This window comes from Scyliorhinus canicula, chromosome 14, assembly GCF_902713615.1.
Source record: "Scyliorhinus canicula chromosome 14, sScyCan1.1, whole genome shotgun sequence".
NCBI classification, from domain to species: Eukaryota; Metazoa; Chordata; class Chondrichthyes; order Carcharhiniformes; family Scyliorhinidae; genus Scyliorhinus; species Scyliorhinus canicula.
In genome coordinates, this window is record NC_052159.1 from 126,214,045 (window position 1) to 126,228,901 (window position 14,857).

Here is a 14,857-nt window from a genome sequence, read left to right on the forward strand (position 1 = left end):
GGGACGGGCGTCGGGTCGGTCCAGTTTGGAGCCCCGCGGGTGTGTCCAGCGGCCGGAGCGGGAGGCATCGACCCAGAGGTCGGATGCGTGGACGGAGCTTGACAAGAGGCGAGGCAATCGAGGTGGCAGGCCTGAGTCGAGAACGCGATGTAGAGGGGGACGAGTGCACACTGGGTGGCTCCCACTGAAAATGGATCTTTGAGGAGTTTGAAATCCGGTCCCCGGAGGAAGAGATTGCCTGACATTTGGAATTTTTGGGAAAAAACTTTGTGAAAACAATTATTTAGTTTCTTTCGGATTGAAGAAAGAAAGAAGAAATAATAAGTTGTTAGAGGATGCAAAAAGCAGCTAGGAAGAAGGAAGAAAACCCGGGTTCGCCGTTGAATGAGAAGGCCAGCAAAAGCGCTGACAAGATGGCGGGTGCCGGACCGCATGGTGGGGCCGCACTACTTACGGTGGAAAAGATGACAGAGGAGATGGCGGTGGAGTTGGAAAAGCAGTTTGCGAGGCATACGGAAGCTTTGAGGAAGGAGACGGCGGTCGCATTGAAATCGTTGGTGGAGGAGGCAATCGTCCTGGTGAGGGTAGCTGTGGCAAAGACATCGGCCAAGGTGAGAGAGCAGGGCGCGAAGATGGAGGAAGCCGTGTCGCAGCACAGCGACCAGTTCACCTCGATGGGGGACGAGTGGAGAGTGGTGGAGGTCAACAGAGGACTCTGAGCAAAGCTCGAGGACTTGGACAACCGCTCAAGACGGCACAATCTGAGAATTGTGGGCTTGCTCGAAGGGACAGGGGACCCAAGGCCAACAGAGTACTTTGCTAAGAAGTTGGCAGAGCTGATGGGGGAGGGTGAGAACTCCTCCCAGTATGAGCTGGATTGAGCTCATCGGTCATTAAGGTTGAAGCCCAAGGTGAATGAGCCGCCAAGAGCAGTAATTATCTGCTTCCATAAGTATGCATGAAGGAGAAGGTGTTAAGCTGGGCGAAGCAGAAGCGCGAGGTGCAGTGGGACGGTGCTGGAGTTCGGATCTATAAGGAGTTGACGATTGAGTTGGCAAAGAGACGCGCGGCGTTCGGGCGGGTGAAGGTGGCACTGTACAAGGGGGTGCGATTTGGTATGGTGTACCCAGTGAAGCTGAGGGTAACGTATAACGCCAAAGATGATTATTTTGAGAAAGCGTAGGCGGCTGAAGGGCAGAAGGGCTTGGGACAGACGTGAGGAGCGGAACTGGAAGAGTGACTGTGGACTGTGTTTGGGCAGCTGGAAAATGTATAAATGCTACAACTTTCTTTTTACTGATGTATATTGTAATTTACTTCTCTTTGCAGTGTAACAGAGTTCAAGTTAATGGTTGGGTGGATTGGGATTCTTTGCGACGTTTAAATCTTATGTTAGTGAATTGTATGGGTTGGATTGTTTTTTCTTATCTGGGACTGGGTGGAAGGGGACGATATCTCTTGGCGAGAGGAGCTAACTAAAGTCAACTAGTGAACGGAGGTGAGAAGAGGGCTGTGGACGCTGGAGCCTGGATAGCAGGCTTCAATGGGCCTACGAGGTGAGCGCGGGGGGGCGGGGAAGGGAATTCATGCTGGGAGATGTTTTTTCAAGGGGAAATGGAAGGGGGGGGTTCGACGTTAACAATGGACAGGGGCGGGTCAGGCTTAAGGGGCAGGGCCCGGTGGTATGATGATAGTGGATAAGAAGGGTGGAGGGGGGGGGGGCGAGAGACCCACAGTTAGGATAGTCACGTGGAACGTGAGATGGCTAGGAGGTCCAGTCAAGAGGTCAAGGGTGCTTGCGCATCTTAAAGTTTGAAAACCGATGTAGCAATGCTGCAGGAGACTCACTTGAGGGTGAAGGACCAGGTGAGACTTAAAAAGGGTTGGGTTAGCCAAGTGTTTCACTCTGGATTTGATGGAAGGGCTCGAGGGGTAGCGGTATTGGTCAGCAAAAGGGTACACTTCCAGATGGAGAAGGTGGTGGCAGATCAGGGGGAGTAGATATGTGATCGTGACAGGGGCGCTGGAGGGGAGATTAGTGGCGCTGGTAAGTGCATACGGTCCCAATTGGGACGATATGGATTCACGAAGAATGTGTTTGGGGCCATCCCCGACTTGGACACACACAAACCGATTGTGGTGAGGGGTGGGGACGGCCCTTGGAGGTTCCTGCACCCAAGGGAACGGGAGTACTCGTTTTTCTCTGCAGTCCATAAGGTATACTCGCAGATCAACCTCTTTGTGGTGGGGAATGCTTTGCTGGCTGGGGTTGAGGGGTCGGAATACTCGGCAATTGCAGTGTCAGATCACGCTCCGCTTTGGGTGGATATGGTACTGGAGAAAGGGGTAGCACAGAGGTCGGTGTGGAAACTGGATGTGGGGCTTTTGGAGAACCAAGTGTTCTGTCAAAAAATTGAAAAGGTAATTAAGGAATATGTAGGTTTCAACTGTACGGGTGAGGTGTCAAAGGCAGTTGTCTGGGAGGCTCCAAAGGCAGTGTTGAGGGGTGAGGTAATTTTGGTTGAGGCCAGGGTGGACAAAGAGGAGAGGTTGGTGCGGCAGAGGGTAATAGATGAGATGTTGGAGGTAGATAGGAGTTATGCAGAAGATGGGGACCCAGCAAAGCTGGAAAAGAGGAAAGAACTACAGGCGAGCTTCGATCGACTGTCTACCAGGAAGGTGGTGCGCCAACTGAGACGAGCAAGGAGTGCAGTTTATGAATATGGAGATAAGGCATGTTAGCAGGTCAGCTCCGGAGGGAAGCAACGGCAAGGGAAATTCTTCAGGTGAGGGACAGGGCAGGGAAGTTGGTGGTGGCTCCTGAGCTGATTAACAAGGTTTTTGGGGAGTTTTATGAGAGGTTGTACAGGTCAGAGCCACCTGGGGGAGACCGTGAGATGCAGGAATTTCTAGATAGGTTGGAATACCCGAGGCTTGGAGAGGGGGACAGGGCTACATTAGAAGGAGCAATATTAGAGCAGGAGATAAAGGATCCGATTGGGAGGATGCAGTCAGGGAAGGTGGCAGGGCCGGATGGTTTCCGGTGGAATATTATAAAAAATTCAAGGATAAGCTGGCACCCCTGATGGTGGGGATGTTTGAAGAGGTGATAGGGAAGTGGGTGTTGCCACAAACCTTGGGGCAGGCATCGATTTCACTGTTTCTAAAAAAAGATAAGGAGTGTGGGTCGTACAGGCCCATATCACTTCTGAATGTGGACGTAAAAGTATTGGCGAAGGTACTGGTGGATAGGCTGGAGGACTGCCTCCTGAAGGTGATAGGTGATGATCAGACTGGGTTTGTGAGAGGGAGGCAGCTTTTTTCGAACATTAGGAGGGTTTTGAACGTTGTCATGGCACCGGCAGGAGGGAAGGAAACAGGGGTGGTTGTGGCATTGGACGCCGAGAAGGTGTTTGACCAGGTAGAATGGGGGTACATGACGGCAGTTCTGGAGCGGTTTGGGATTGAACCAAGATTTGTGGACTGGGTAAAGCTACTATATAAGCACCCGAAGGAGAGTGTCCGCACATACAACATTAGCTCGAGATACTTTTCCCTCCACCGTGGGCCGAGGCAGGGATGTCCTATGTCCCCCCTGCTGTTTACACTTGCGATTGAGACGCTGGCCATCGCATTAAGAAATTCGGGAGCATGGAAAGGAATAGTGCGGGGGGGGGGGGGGGGGTTAGAGCATAGGGTGTCCTTATATGCTGACAACTTGTTGTCATATGTGTCGGAACCGAGTGTGTTAATAGGGGGAATATTGGAGCTACTGCGAGTATTTGGGTCTTTCTCGGGGTACAAGCTGAACCTAGACAAGAGTGAGTATTTTGTGGTGTCTCGGCCGGGGGTGGAGGGGCTACCATTCCGTAGGGCAGGGACTCACTTTAGGTACCTGGGGGTGCAGGTTGCCCGGGAGATGGGGAGACTTTGCATGTACAACATCTCTAGTATGGTGGGGAGAGTGAAAGCCGATTTGGCAGTGGGATGGTCTCCCTCTGTCGCTGGCGGGTCGGGTACAGGCAATTAAAATGAACGTACTGCCGCGATTTCTGTTTATTTTTCAATGCCTACCGATTTTCCTGCCAAAGGCTTTTTTCAGGGAGATTGAGGGAAGGATTACCTTGTTCACATGGGGAGGGAAGGTGGCCAGAGTGAAAAAGGTGCTGTTACATACGGGCTAATGTTTGGGGGTTGGTGGAAGGATGGGATCGTTGTTATTGTTATGGGGATTGACATATTTGTTGCTGATTATTGTTTATTGTTGGTGGGTGTGTTTGGGAGAAAATGTGAAAAAGAGGCGAATAAAAATATTTTTTAAAAAATGTAGTTACTGTGAAAAGCCCCTCGTCGCCACATTCTGGCACCCGTTCCGGTACACAGAGGGAGAATTCAGAATTCTCAGCTAGTACGGGAATTCAGGGGCTTTTCACAGTAACTTGATACTTGTGACAATAAAAAGATTATTATTAATTGAACCCACGCTGCTGGCCTTGTTCTGCATCACAAACCAGCTGTCTAGCCCACTGAGCTAAACCAGCCTCAAGTGGACCAATTAACGCTGCATTGCACTGCTGGCCTTGCTCTGCCAATTCCCGCTCATTGCCACACTTCAAAATATTTCCGAAGAATTGAGGCCCACATCATTCCCCACCTAAACAATATATTTTGACTGATATAAAATGTATCCTTCATCGAATGTTTCAGTATTTGGTCATCTGGTTGGCTCACTTCTTTCTTCAGTTTGAATACTCTTTTAAAAAATTTTTGCAACTTGTGCAAGCTGTCAGTTTATTTTCATAATTAACACTTTTATATTATAATGTTCAAACAATAGTAATTAGCAACTCTTATCTTATGTCCATGCTCTTTGCTATGCAGCTCTCATGTCACAGGGCATTCTAAAATATATCGTCAGAAAAAGAGATCAGGCAGGCACTTACCACATGGAGAAGGTATCAAAGCACCATTGTATTGATTTGTCTCCAAATGCTGAACACATGTGACATAACATTATGTAGATGCAGCTTCAAAGAGAAAAGTACCCAAACTGAACACCTCCAGGAAGGAATAACCGGAATATAAAATGCAGCTGTATATAAAATTGGTTCACTATTTATTTTGCATTCAAATAAGGAACTTTAGAACGATTGGAGAAAACAAGGAGATTATTGTCGCTGTTTTGAAACACTGCTTCAAAACCTTAGTTTAAAAAAGTACACAAGATAAAAACAGACCAGCATTCAAACCAATTCAAGTGTTCCAACATCTTGGTTTAAGATTATGTATCTAGATACTGGCGAACATGTCCAAAAATGTTTTATTTTTAGATGATTGTTTTTAGAATATCTCTTTATTGCAAATAGTTTATCCTTCAGATGCTTCAACCCATCACTTTAAGTGTAGCAATAAAATCTTCATCAGTCGCTCCCTCCAATACTCTGTGTGTCACCAGAAACCACAACAACCTTTCTGGTAGTAGATAAGCTACAGTTGCAGCAAATTCACTGCAACAAGTACTGGAGGCACTACTGATGGTTTAAAAAAAATCTAAAAATTACAAGGATCTTTAAAAAAGTAGAAGATCAAGGAATAGAATAAGACGAGGGCTTCAGTTTGAATGCTCAAAACTAATCATTTACATCTAACTTCTACTTTGACTTGTGCCATATACTGTCAGGTGCACAAGTTGTTTGCTAGGTCCCAGGTCTCAGCAATGTTGACCTTGTCCATTTCGCTGGTGTGCAAAAATGTTGTGGTGACTTCCCTACTCTCCCCAATTGCAATGATGTGGAGATGCCGGCGTTGGACTCGGGTGAGCACAGTAAGAAGTCTTACAACACCAGGTTAAAGTCCAACAGGTTTGTTTCAAACACAAGCTTTCGGAGCACTGCTCCTACCGCAGGAGCAGTGCTCCGAATGAACACATCACATGACCTGAGGAAGGAGCAGTGCTCCGAAAGCTCCTGTTTGAAACAAACCTGTTGGACTTTATGCTTCTTACTGTGCTCCCTAATTGCAAGGCAGAGACCTGCATATGCTCAGCACATCACAACCCAGTTTAAAATAAAAGCTTATAAATGAGCAAACTATCATTTACCAGAAATGTTTAAAGAACTAGAAAGGCTGCAAATAGCAAATCCATTTAGAAAAGGCATATCCAACACGGTGATTCAAAAATAGATCACATTTCTAGATTTAAATTTATGCCGAGATTATCTCAAGGGTCAAATGGAAGATAAAAATATAATTTCAATAATGGTGAAGAGAGAATTCAAGGGAAGAGGTCTAATATCTCCAGAAACACATTTTATGCACTAAATATATAAGACACATCACATCACAGTGCCTATGCTTGCAGTGCATTTTTATCATGATTCAGAAGCTTCTGCACTATGTTGATGTGGGCTGTTGAAATGTAATGGAATTCTCGAAGTTGAGCAATGAATATAGATGAAAGTGATCAATTTTGAAACGATAAAAATATTGAATTGAAAAGATCTGACAATACATTATATACTCTACACAAACCCAATTGAAATATATGACTTAAATTAATTAAATCTGAATTATCTTAGCTCAATGGATCCATGCTAACATTTACAAGGATCTGTCCGAATCCCAAAATTTAACTCAATTATGATAAGACTTGGCATCTCTTCTAAAGATAACTCAGTTTATCCAAGTACCAGTCAAAGTATTCATTTTTGCTTCTTTGGTTGAAAGTTATAAAGTGTGTGTGTGGCAAATTATTTCCGCCAGCCCAACAGCAATAACGGTGCTAACCAAATCTTAAACTTGTTTATGGCAACATAGCACAGCAGCAACTGATAGTATTTCAGAATTTTATAAACCAATTAATTTAGACAGATGAGCTTAACGCCAGCAGCAGGGCAACTTCTGGAGACGTTAATCCTGTCATGATATGCAGACACACACACAATGATACACAGGCAGGCATAGACAAGCAGCTAATGGACACAGAGAATAGGACATGATCAATAAGCAGGCAGAACACTCGGGTGGGATCTGACTATAAAAGACATAAGGTACTCACATTCCGCCTCTTTCCACTAATGAACATCTAGAGAGTTAGTCAAGGGTGTTGTTACAATCTCACACCTCCACCACGTGGCTAAGAGCTAGTTTGGTTCAGTCAGACAGAGTAACCACACTTAAGTTCGCAGAGAGTCGAACTCATAGAGAACTGTGCTATTAGTTCAATAAACCTGACTGAACTAACTTCAAGGTCTGGAGTATCTTTTCGATCCAAGCTGCATCCAGTTGCAGCCAGTGTTATACCAATGTACCAAACACGACAAATCGAGGACAAAATTAATTTGTATTTGGAAAAACTATGGACGAATAAATTAAAGCGATCACAGATTTGAAAAGGCAAAGCCTGTTTCCCTAACCTAATTTGAGCTCTGCAACAAAATAACAGAGGGCTGAGGAGGCTAGAGTTAATGGTTAATAAATGAACTTTCAAAAGGTGTTTGGCAAAGTCTTGTGAGCAAAATTAAAGCTTATGGAAGTAATGGGATAGTGGCAGCTTGGAAATACAACTGATTAAGGGACAGAAAGCAGAGTGTAGTGATGAATATTTGATTTGAATACAGCAGTGTTTCTAGGGATCAGGATTAAGATGATTTGCTCTTTTTGATGCATATTTATGACCTGAACTTGGGCATGCAGGGCATAGTTTCAGTTTGCAGATGACCAAGACATGGACTAGTTATACATACACATAACAGGCAAAATTTAATGCAAAGAATTGTGGAGTTAGAGATTTTGGTAGGGAGAATGGGGAGAGGCCAAAGGAGCCAAATGGTACAATTTTAAAGCAAGTGCACAAGAACGGAGAGACCAGGGAATGTTCATAAGGGTTGTTTGGTGTCCCGCAGGGAGGTCCGAAGAACGTTTGTGGTTGAACATTAAGTATTTATTAACAGTTTGTAAATTATATATATGCATCATCAAGCTATAGGCCTGCAGGCGTGCTGTTTCCATGCTCGCTGCTTACAGATTCTTCTACGCACAGTCTACTATCATGCCCAGGCCTTAGATGGGGCACAGGCCCGGCAGAAAAAATGTACCAGAATAATAACAGGGTTGTGGAATTTCCATTATGTGGAGAAACCGGAGTTGCTCTTCTCGGAAGAAAAGGAAATTTGATGGAAGTGTTCCAAATTTTGATTAAATCAAATAATTAGAATCAGAAGTAAGATGAGGAAACATTTTTAAGATAGTGAGCAGTCAGGATCTGTAACGTACTAACTGAAAACTCAGTGAAAGCAGATTCAACTTTTTTAATTCTTTCATTTGGGTGTCACTAGAAAGGTCAGCATTTGTTACCTAATTTCTATTGAGGTGGTGGTGAGCCATCTTCTTAAACTGTTGCAGTCCATCTGCTCCAAGTCCATACGGGTTCTGTGAGGAAGAGAGTTCCAGGATTCTGACCCAGCAACAATGAAGGAATTGGGATATAGTTCCAAGTCAGTGTGTGACTTGGAAGGGAATTTGCAGTGCTGGTATTCCCATGCGCTTGCTGCCCTCATCCTGCCAGATGATAGAGGTCGCAGGTTTGGTAGGTAGTCAAAAGAGTCCTGATGAATCGCTGAATCGTATACAGCACTTGGGAGTACTGTGTACAGGTTTGGTCTCCTTGTCTAACGAAGGATATACTTGCCATAGAGGGAGTGCAATGGAGAGGTTCACCAGATGAGTCCCCGGAATGTTGGGATTGTCTTATGAGGAGAGGTTGAGAAAACGCTGGAGTTCAGAAGAATGAGAGGCGATCTCATTGAAACTTCAAAATTATTACAGGGCATGACAGGGTGGATGGAGGAAGGATGTTGCCCATGGCTGGTGAGTCCAGAGCCAGAGGACACAGTCTCAGAATAAAAGGTTGGCCAACTGAGATGAGGTTGAACTGAGATTCACTCACTCAGAGGTCTGTGGATGCTTAATCATTGAACGTGTAAGACAGAAATCGATGTATTTCTGGAGACTAATGACATCAAGGTTAACAGAGATAGTGCAGGAAAGTGGCGTAGAGGTAGACGACTAATTATGTTCTAATTGAATGGTGGAGCAGGCTCACTGGGCTAAATAGCCTGCTCCTGTTCCTAAGTTCCTGCTCATACAAAATAGTTTGTGAAGGATAAGCAGTGGGAAAACATCTTAGACAGAAGCTATTCTCAGAAATGTCTCACCCGTAAGATTTATAATTATTGTCATATACTATGTCATATTATCAATGAAATGGCAAGATGCACAAGAACCATGTGCCACCTATAGCATTGTGCCAAGGGGTACAACAAGGAATAATTTTGCTGTACATTTGGTCAGTAAACATTTTCCTTTTTTAATACAGCACACAAGACCATTCGACCCATCATGTCTAATCTCTCTGCATGTCTAATCTCTTGCTCCATACCCCCACTTTCTTCCCCATAACCTTGCAAACCTATCCTTTTCAGATAATGCTCCAACTCCCTAATGAATGCTGTGATTAAATCTTCTTCACAGGCTCACAGGAAATGCATTCCGCATCCCAACCACTGGCTGCGTAAAACTATTTTCCTCATGTGACCATTGCTTCTTATGCCAGATACCTTAAATCTCTGTCCTCTGCTTCTCAATCCCAGCATCAAAAGGAACAGTTTCAAACTATTCCATCCAGTCCCCTCATGATTTTGAATACCTCTGCCAAGTCTCCCTCAACCCTTTTCTTCAGTTGAGCAGACCTAACTTCTCCAATCTATGAAACTGAAATTCCACATCCATGAGACAATCTCGTAAATCCCTTCTGTACCTTTTCGAATGCCTCAATCGTTCCTAAAATGAGGTGTCAAGAACAAGACACAGTACTCCAGCTGTGGCCGAAGGAGTGTTTTATACAGGTTTATTAATTGCTTTTGTGCTCCATTCCTCTTGTAATAAAGCAGAGGATGCTCTATTTTTTTTTTAAATTTAGAGTACTCAATTATTTTTTTCCAATTAAGGGCAATTTAGCGTGGCCAATCCTCCTAACCTGCACATCTTTGGGTTGTGAGGGTGAAATCCATGCAGACATGGGGAGAATGTGCAAACTCCACACAGACAGTGACCCAGGGCCAGGATTCAAACCCGGGTCCTCAGCATCGGAGTCCCAGTGCTAACCACTGTGCCACATGCCGCCCCCCCCCCCCCATATGCTTTATTAACCACATTGCCAACTATCCTGCTATCTTCAATAATTTGTGTAACACCTTCCCATCTTGGCTGAAGCATCGAAGGGTCAGAAAATATCTCACCAATAAGATTGTCTGCAAAGAAATGCTGTGCAGAAAAGCATTCAGTGACTCGTGGAAGGCTAAGTCATCATGGGGATGGGTGGAGCTTAAGAAGGTTCTTTGGTTTCAATATTTTGTACATTTGTTCGCAGAGGGAGCTGGCTGTCGCCCCCTCGGTTTCTTCAGACTTCCCTCTACCAACTATATCAAGTTATAAATGGCTCCCAAGGGCTTCTCTGAGCCCTAACTGCCTCTCCTGGAACCAGTGACCGTCGATCACCTTCTCAGCTTCCCGAGACTTTTGAGCTCTAAATGTCTGGAGCTTGCCAACAGTTCCCAAGACTCGTTTGTGAGCAGCAAACAGCATATGGCCTAAACTGCAACCAACTCTCTCCTAGCAAATGTACGATATATTGAAACCCAAGAACCTTCTGAAGCTCCACCCATCTCCATGATGACTTACCTTTTCACTAGTCACTGAGTGCTTCTCTCCACAGCATTTCTTTCCAGACATCTCATCTCCAGTTCTCCAGCTAAGCAAGCCCAGCTGTTGCTTTTGGCTCCACCTCTTCCATTCGGACGCTATTAAACAAGCATTGGTAACATTCTGAACTTCCATTTTTTTTGGTGAGGTGTTTGAGCAGTTTCTAAAGACCAGCATTTCACACCGATCTTCCCGGAACTAAACATTATGAAATGAAAAATGAAAATCGCTCATTGTCACGAGTAGGCTTCAATGAAGTTACTGTGAAAAGCCCCTAGTCGCCAGATTCCGGCGCCTGTCCGGGGAGGCTGGTACGGGAATCGAACCGTGCTGCTGGCCTGCTTGGTCTGCTTTAAAAGCCAGTGATTTAGCCCAGTGTGCTAAACCAGCCCCTGCAAAACCATTACCTGCAAAATATTGATGTGAACCCTGAACTAGATATTCGTCACAGTCTGCTGCTCACAATGTGGTCTCTTCTACACTAGGAAGACCAAATGGAGACAGGGTGGCCATTTTGTTGAACCTCCGCACAAGCATGACCTCCCCACCATTCTTCCTGCTGCCTGTCATTTTATTTCTGCTCCCAATCTGGCCTTTCAGTCCTCATCCTGTACCGTTTCAATGAAGCTCAAAAACAAGCTCAAGGAACAGCACCTCATCTTTCAACTGGGCACTTCACAACCGTCTGAATTTTACATTTAACAATTGTGGGTCGCAACCTCGGTCTCCATTTTATATCCATTTTCTTTGCAGATTTTTTTTTCCCCCTTTCATTTCATTTTCTCTTATTTCTTTTTCTTTGCAGCTTTTCAGCACCCTGCCATTCACACCTCCTCTGGACATTTTCTTTTCTTTCTTTATCCCAGGGCCATTCCATTGTTTTGTCATTTATTCTCTCCTTCCCTCAGCCAATCATAAACCTTCCCTTTTGTCTTTTGTCCCCATTCTCTCCTTCCTACTTGCTCAAAGCCTATTATATTTATAACTTTTCACAGTTTTAACGAAAGTCTGGAATCGGACAGCAGGGTGTGGTGCGAGTACTACGCTGCACTTCTGCCTCTGCTTGATTAAGTCCACGGTGGGAAGCTGCACTTCTGCCTCTGCTTGATTAAGTCCACGGTGGGAAGGTCTTATTAATGGCATAATCCCACTGTCACTGGAATCGACACTTAATACAGCAAGACCTTCCCAGCAGATGCAGGGCAAGATGTCACCTGGTTCTGCAGCCCACTCCAGCCTGGCTGAAATTTCACCCAGTAACTTTGTTTCTCTCTGCTGACAGACATAATGAGCATCTCCAGTATTACCTGTTTTGATTTCCAATTTCAAGATATCTGTAGTATTTGGCGTTGTGACACTGATTATCAACTTTTACTTTATTTTTTTATTTCTGATTGTCTGTGAATTTGTTTCTCCGGCCTATAAAGTCCTCTCTAATGGCTTTGAACTGACCATCCAATTTGAAAAATACAGGTTAAGATATCATTTTCAAGGTTTGATTGCGACAAATAAATTGAAATAAACATCAAAAAATCAAATATTTTTACCAAGACATATGTACAAGATGCTGCATTTAAATTCAATTATCATTCAAATATTTGATCAAAGATCAATAAATATGGGGTTTCTGTATCAAAACAAACAGATCAATTTCCACAAGATATTTTGACCTGTACCAGAACAGAAATAAACAAATCAATACCAAAATTATTTTCATTTGGCCAATTAATGATTATCTTCTCATTCTCACTGTTATACTACTAAATTGTAATATAAATATTACTCTTTTGTCTTGCCATGCTGTCTTGAATTCTGGGGCGAAATTCTCTGCAGACCGTCGTAACGCCGATTTCCGGCGAGCAAAATTGGAGTAGATGACTCCGGCGTGGGGGCCTTCTTTTAGGCGGCGATTCTCCGTTCCCGGAGGGGCAAGCAGCTGACTGACGCGATACGCGACACGCGTCAGTTTCACCAGCTGCGGAAGTGGTGAGACCCGGCGTTTTTTGGAGGAGGAGGAGGAGAGAGACTGACCCGGCGTTTGGGGGGGGGGGGGGGAGGAGAGAGACAGACCCGGCATTTGGGGGGGGGGGGGGGGGGGGGGTTGCGGCATCGGGGGGGGGGGGGGGTTGCGGCATCGGGGGGTGGGTTGCGGCATCGGGGGGGGTTGCGGCATCGGGGGGGGGTTGCGGCACCGGGGGGTGGGTTGCGGCATCGGGGGTGGGTTGCGGCATCGGGGGGTGGGTTGCGGCATCGGGGGGTGGGTTGCGGCATCGGGGGGTGGGTTGCGGCATCGGGGGGTGGGTTGCGGCATCGGGGGGTGGGTTGCGGCATCGGGGGGTGGGTTGCGGCATCGGGGGTGGGTTGCGGCATCGGGGGGTGGGTTGCGGCATCGGGGGGTGGGTTGCGGCATCGGGGGGTGGGTTGCGGCATCGGGGGGTGGGTTGCGGCATCGGGGGGTGGGTTGCGGCATCGGGGGGGGGTTTGGGGGCAGCGGCGTGCAGAGAGGGGGGGCGACGGATGCCCGGGGCCAACGCACCGTCGCCCCCCCCCTCTGTACGCCGCTGCCCCCTACCCCAACCACCCCCCCCTCACCACCCCTACCTCCCTCCAACGCCCCTACCCCCCTCCCCACCACCCCTACCCCCCTCCCCACCACCCCTACCCCCCTCCAACGCCGCCCTCCCATCTCTCGCAACGCCGCAACCCCCCACCTCAACGCCGGTACCCACACCCTGTCCCCCTCCCTCTGAAGGCCGGTACCCACACCCCCCCCCCTCTCTCCTCCTCCCCCCCTTCCTTCCTCCTCCCCCCCCTTCCTTCCTCCTCCCCCCCTTCCTTCCTCCTCCCCCCCCTTCCTTCCTCCTCCCCCCCTTCCTTCCTCCTCCCCCCTTCCTTCCTCCTCCCCCCCTTCCTTCCTCCGTCCCCCCTCCTTCCTCCTCCCCCTCCCCCCTTCCTTCCTCCTCCCCCCCTTCTTCCTCCTCCCCCCCTTCCTTCCTCCGTCCCCCCTCCTTCCTCCTCCCCCCCTTCCTTCCTCCGTTAGTGGGGGGGGGGGGGGGTCCGGCGTTAGTGGGGGGTGGGGGGGGGTCCGGCGTTGGAGGGGGGTAGGGGTGGTGGAGGGGGGTAGGGGTGGTGAGGGGAGGGGGTTGGGGTAGGGGCAGCTGCGTGCAGAGGGGGGGGCGACGGTGCGTTGGCCCCGGGCATCCGTCGCCCCCCTCCTCTGCACGCCACTGCCCCTACCCCAACCCCCCCTCACCACCCCTACCCCCCTCCAGCGCCGCACCCCCCCCCCCCACTAACGGAGGAAGGAAGGGGGGGGAGGAGGAAGGAAGGGTGAGGAGGAAGGAAGGGGGGGAAGGAAGGAAGGGGGGGGAGGAGGAAGGAAGGGGGGGGGAGGAAGGAAGGGGGGGAGGAAGGAAGGGGGGGAGGAAGGAAGGGGGGAGGAAGGAAGGGGGGGGAGGAAGGAAGGGGGGGAGGAAGGAAGGGGGGGAGGAAGGAAGGGGGGGAGGAAGGAAGGGGGGGCGGAAGGAAGGGGGAGGATGGAGGAAGGAAGGGGGGGAGGAAGGAAGGGGGGGAGGAGGAAGGAAGGGGGGAGGAGGAAGGAAGGGGGGAGGAGGAAGGAAGGGGGGAGGAGGAAGGAAGGAAGGGGGGGAGGAGGAAGGAAGGAAGGGGGGGAGGAGGAAGGAAGGAAGGGGGGGAGGAGGAAGGAAGGAAGGGGGGGAGGAGGAAGGAAGGAAGGGGGGGAGGAGGAAGGAAGGAAGGGGGAAGGGGGGAGGAGGAAGGAAGGGGGGGAGGAGGAAGGAAGGGGGGGAGGAGGAGAGAGGGGGGGGGTGTGTGGGTACCGGCCTTCAAAGGGAGGGGGACGGGGTGTGGGTACCGGCGTTGAGGGGGGGGGGACCCGGCGTTGAGGGGGGGGGACCCAGCGTTGAGGGGGGGGGACCCGGCGTGAGGGGGGGGGGGGGAGACCCGGCGTTGAGAGGGGGGGGACCCGGCGTTGAGAGGGGGGGGACCCGGCGTTGAGAGGGGGGGGACCCGGCGTTGAGAGGGGGGGGACCCGGCGTTGAGAGGGGGGGGACCCGGCGTTGTGAGAGATGGGGGG

The 14,857-nt window shown here is 48.5% G+C and overlaps 1 protein-coding gene across 3 annotated transcripts in view; it reads right to left on the bottom strand.

Moving 5' to 3' along the window:
- The window catches only part of gpc5a (glypican 5a), a 1,363,183-nt gene that overhangs the window by 1,222,026 nt on the left and 126,300 nt on the right, over nt 1-14,857 (bottom strand). The window lies entirely within an intron of this gene.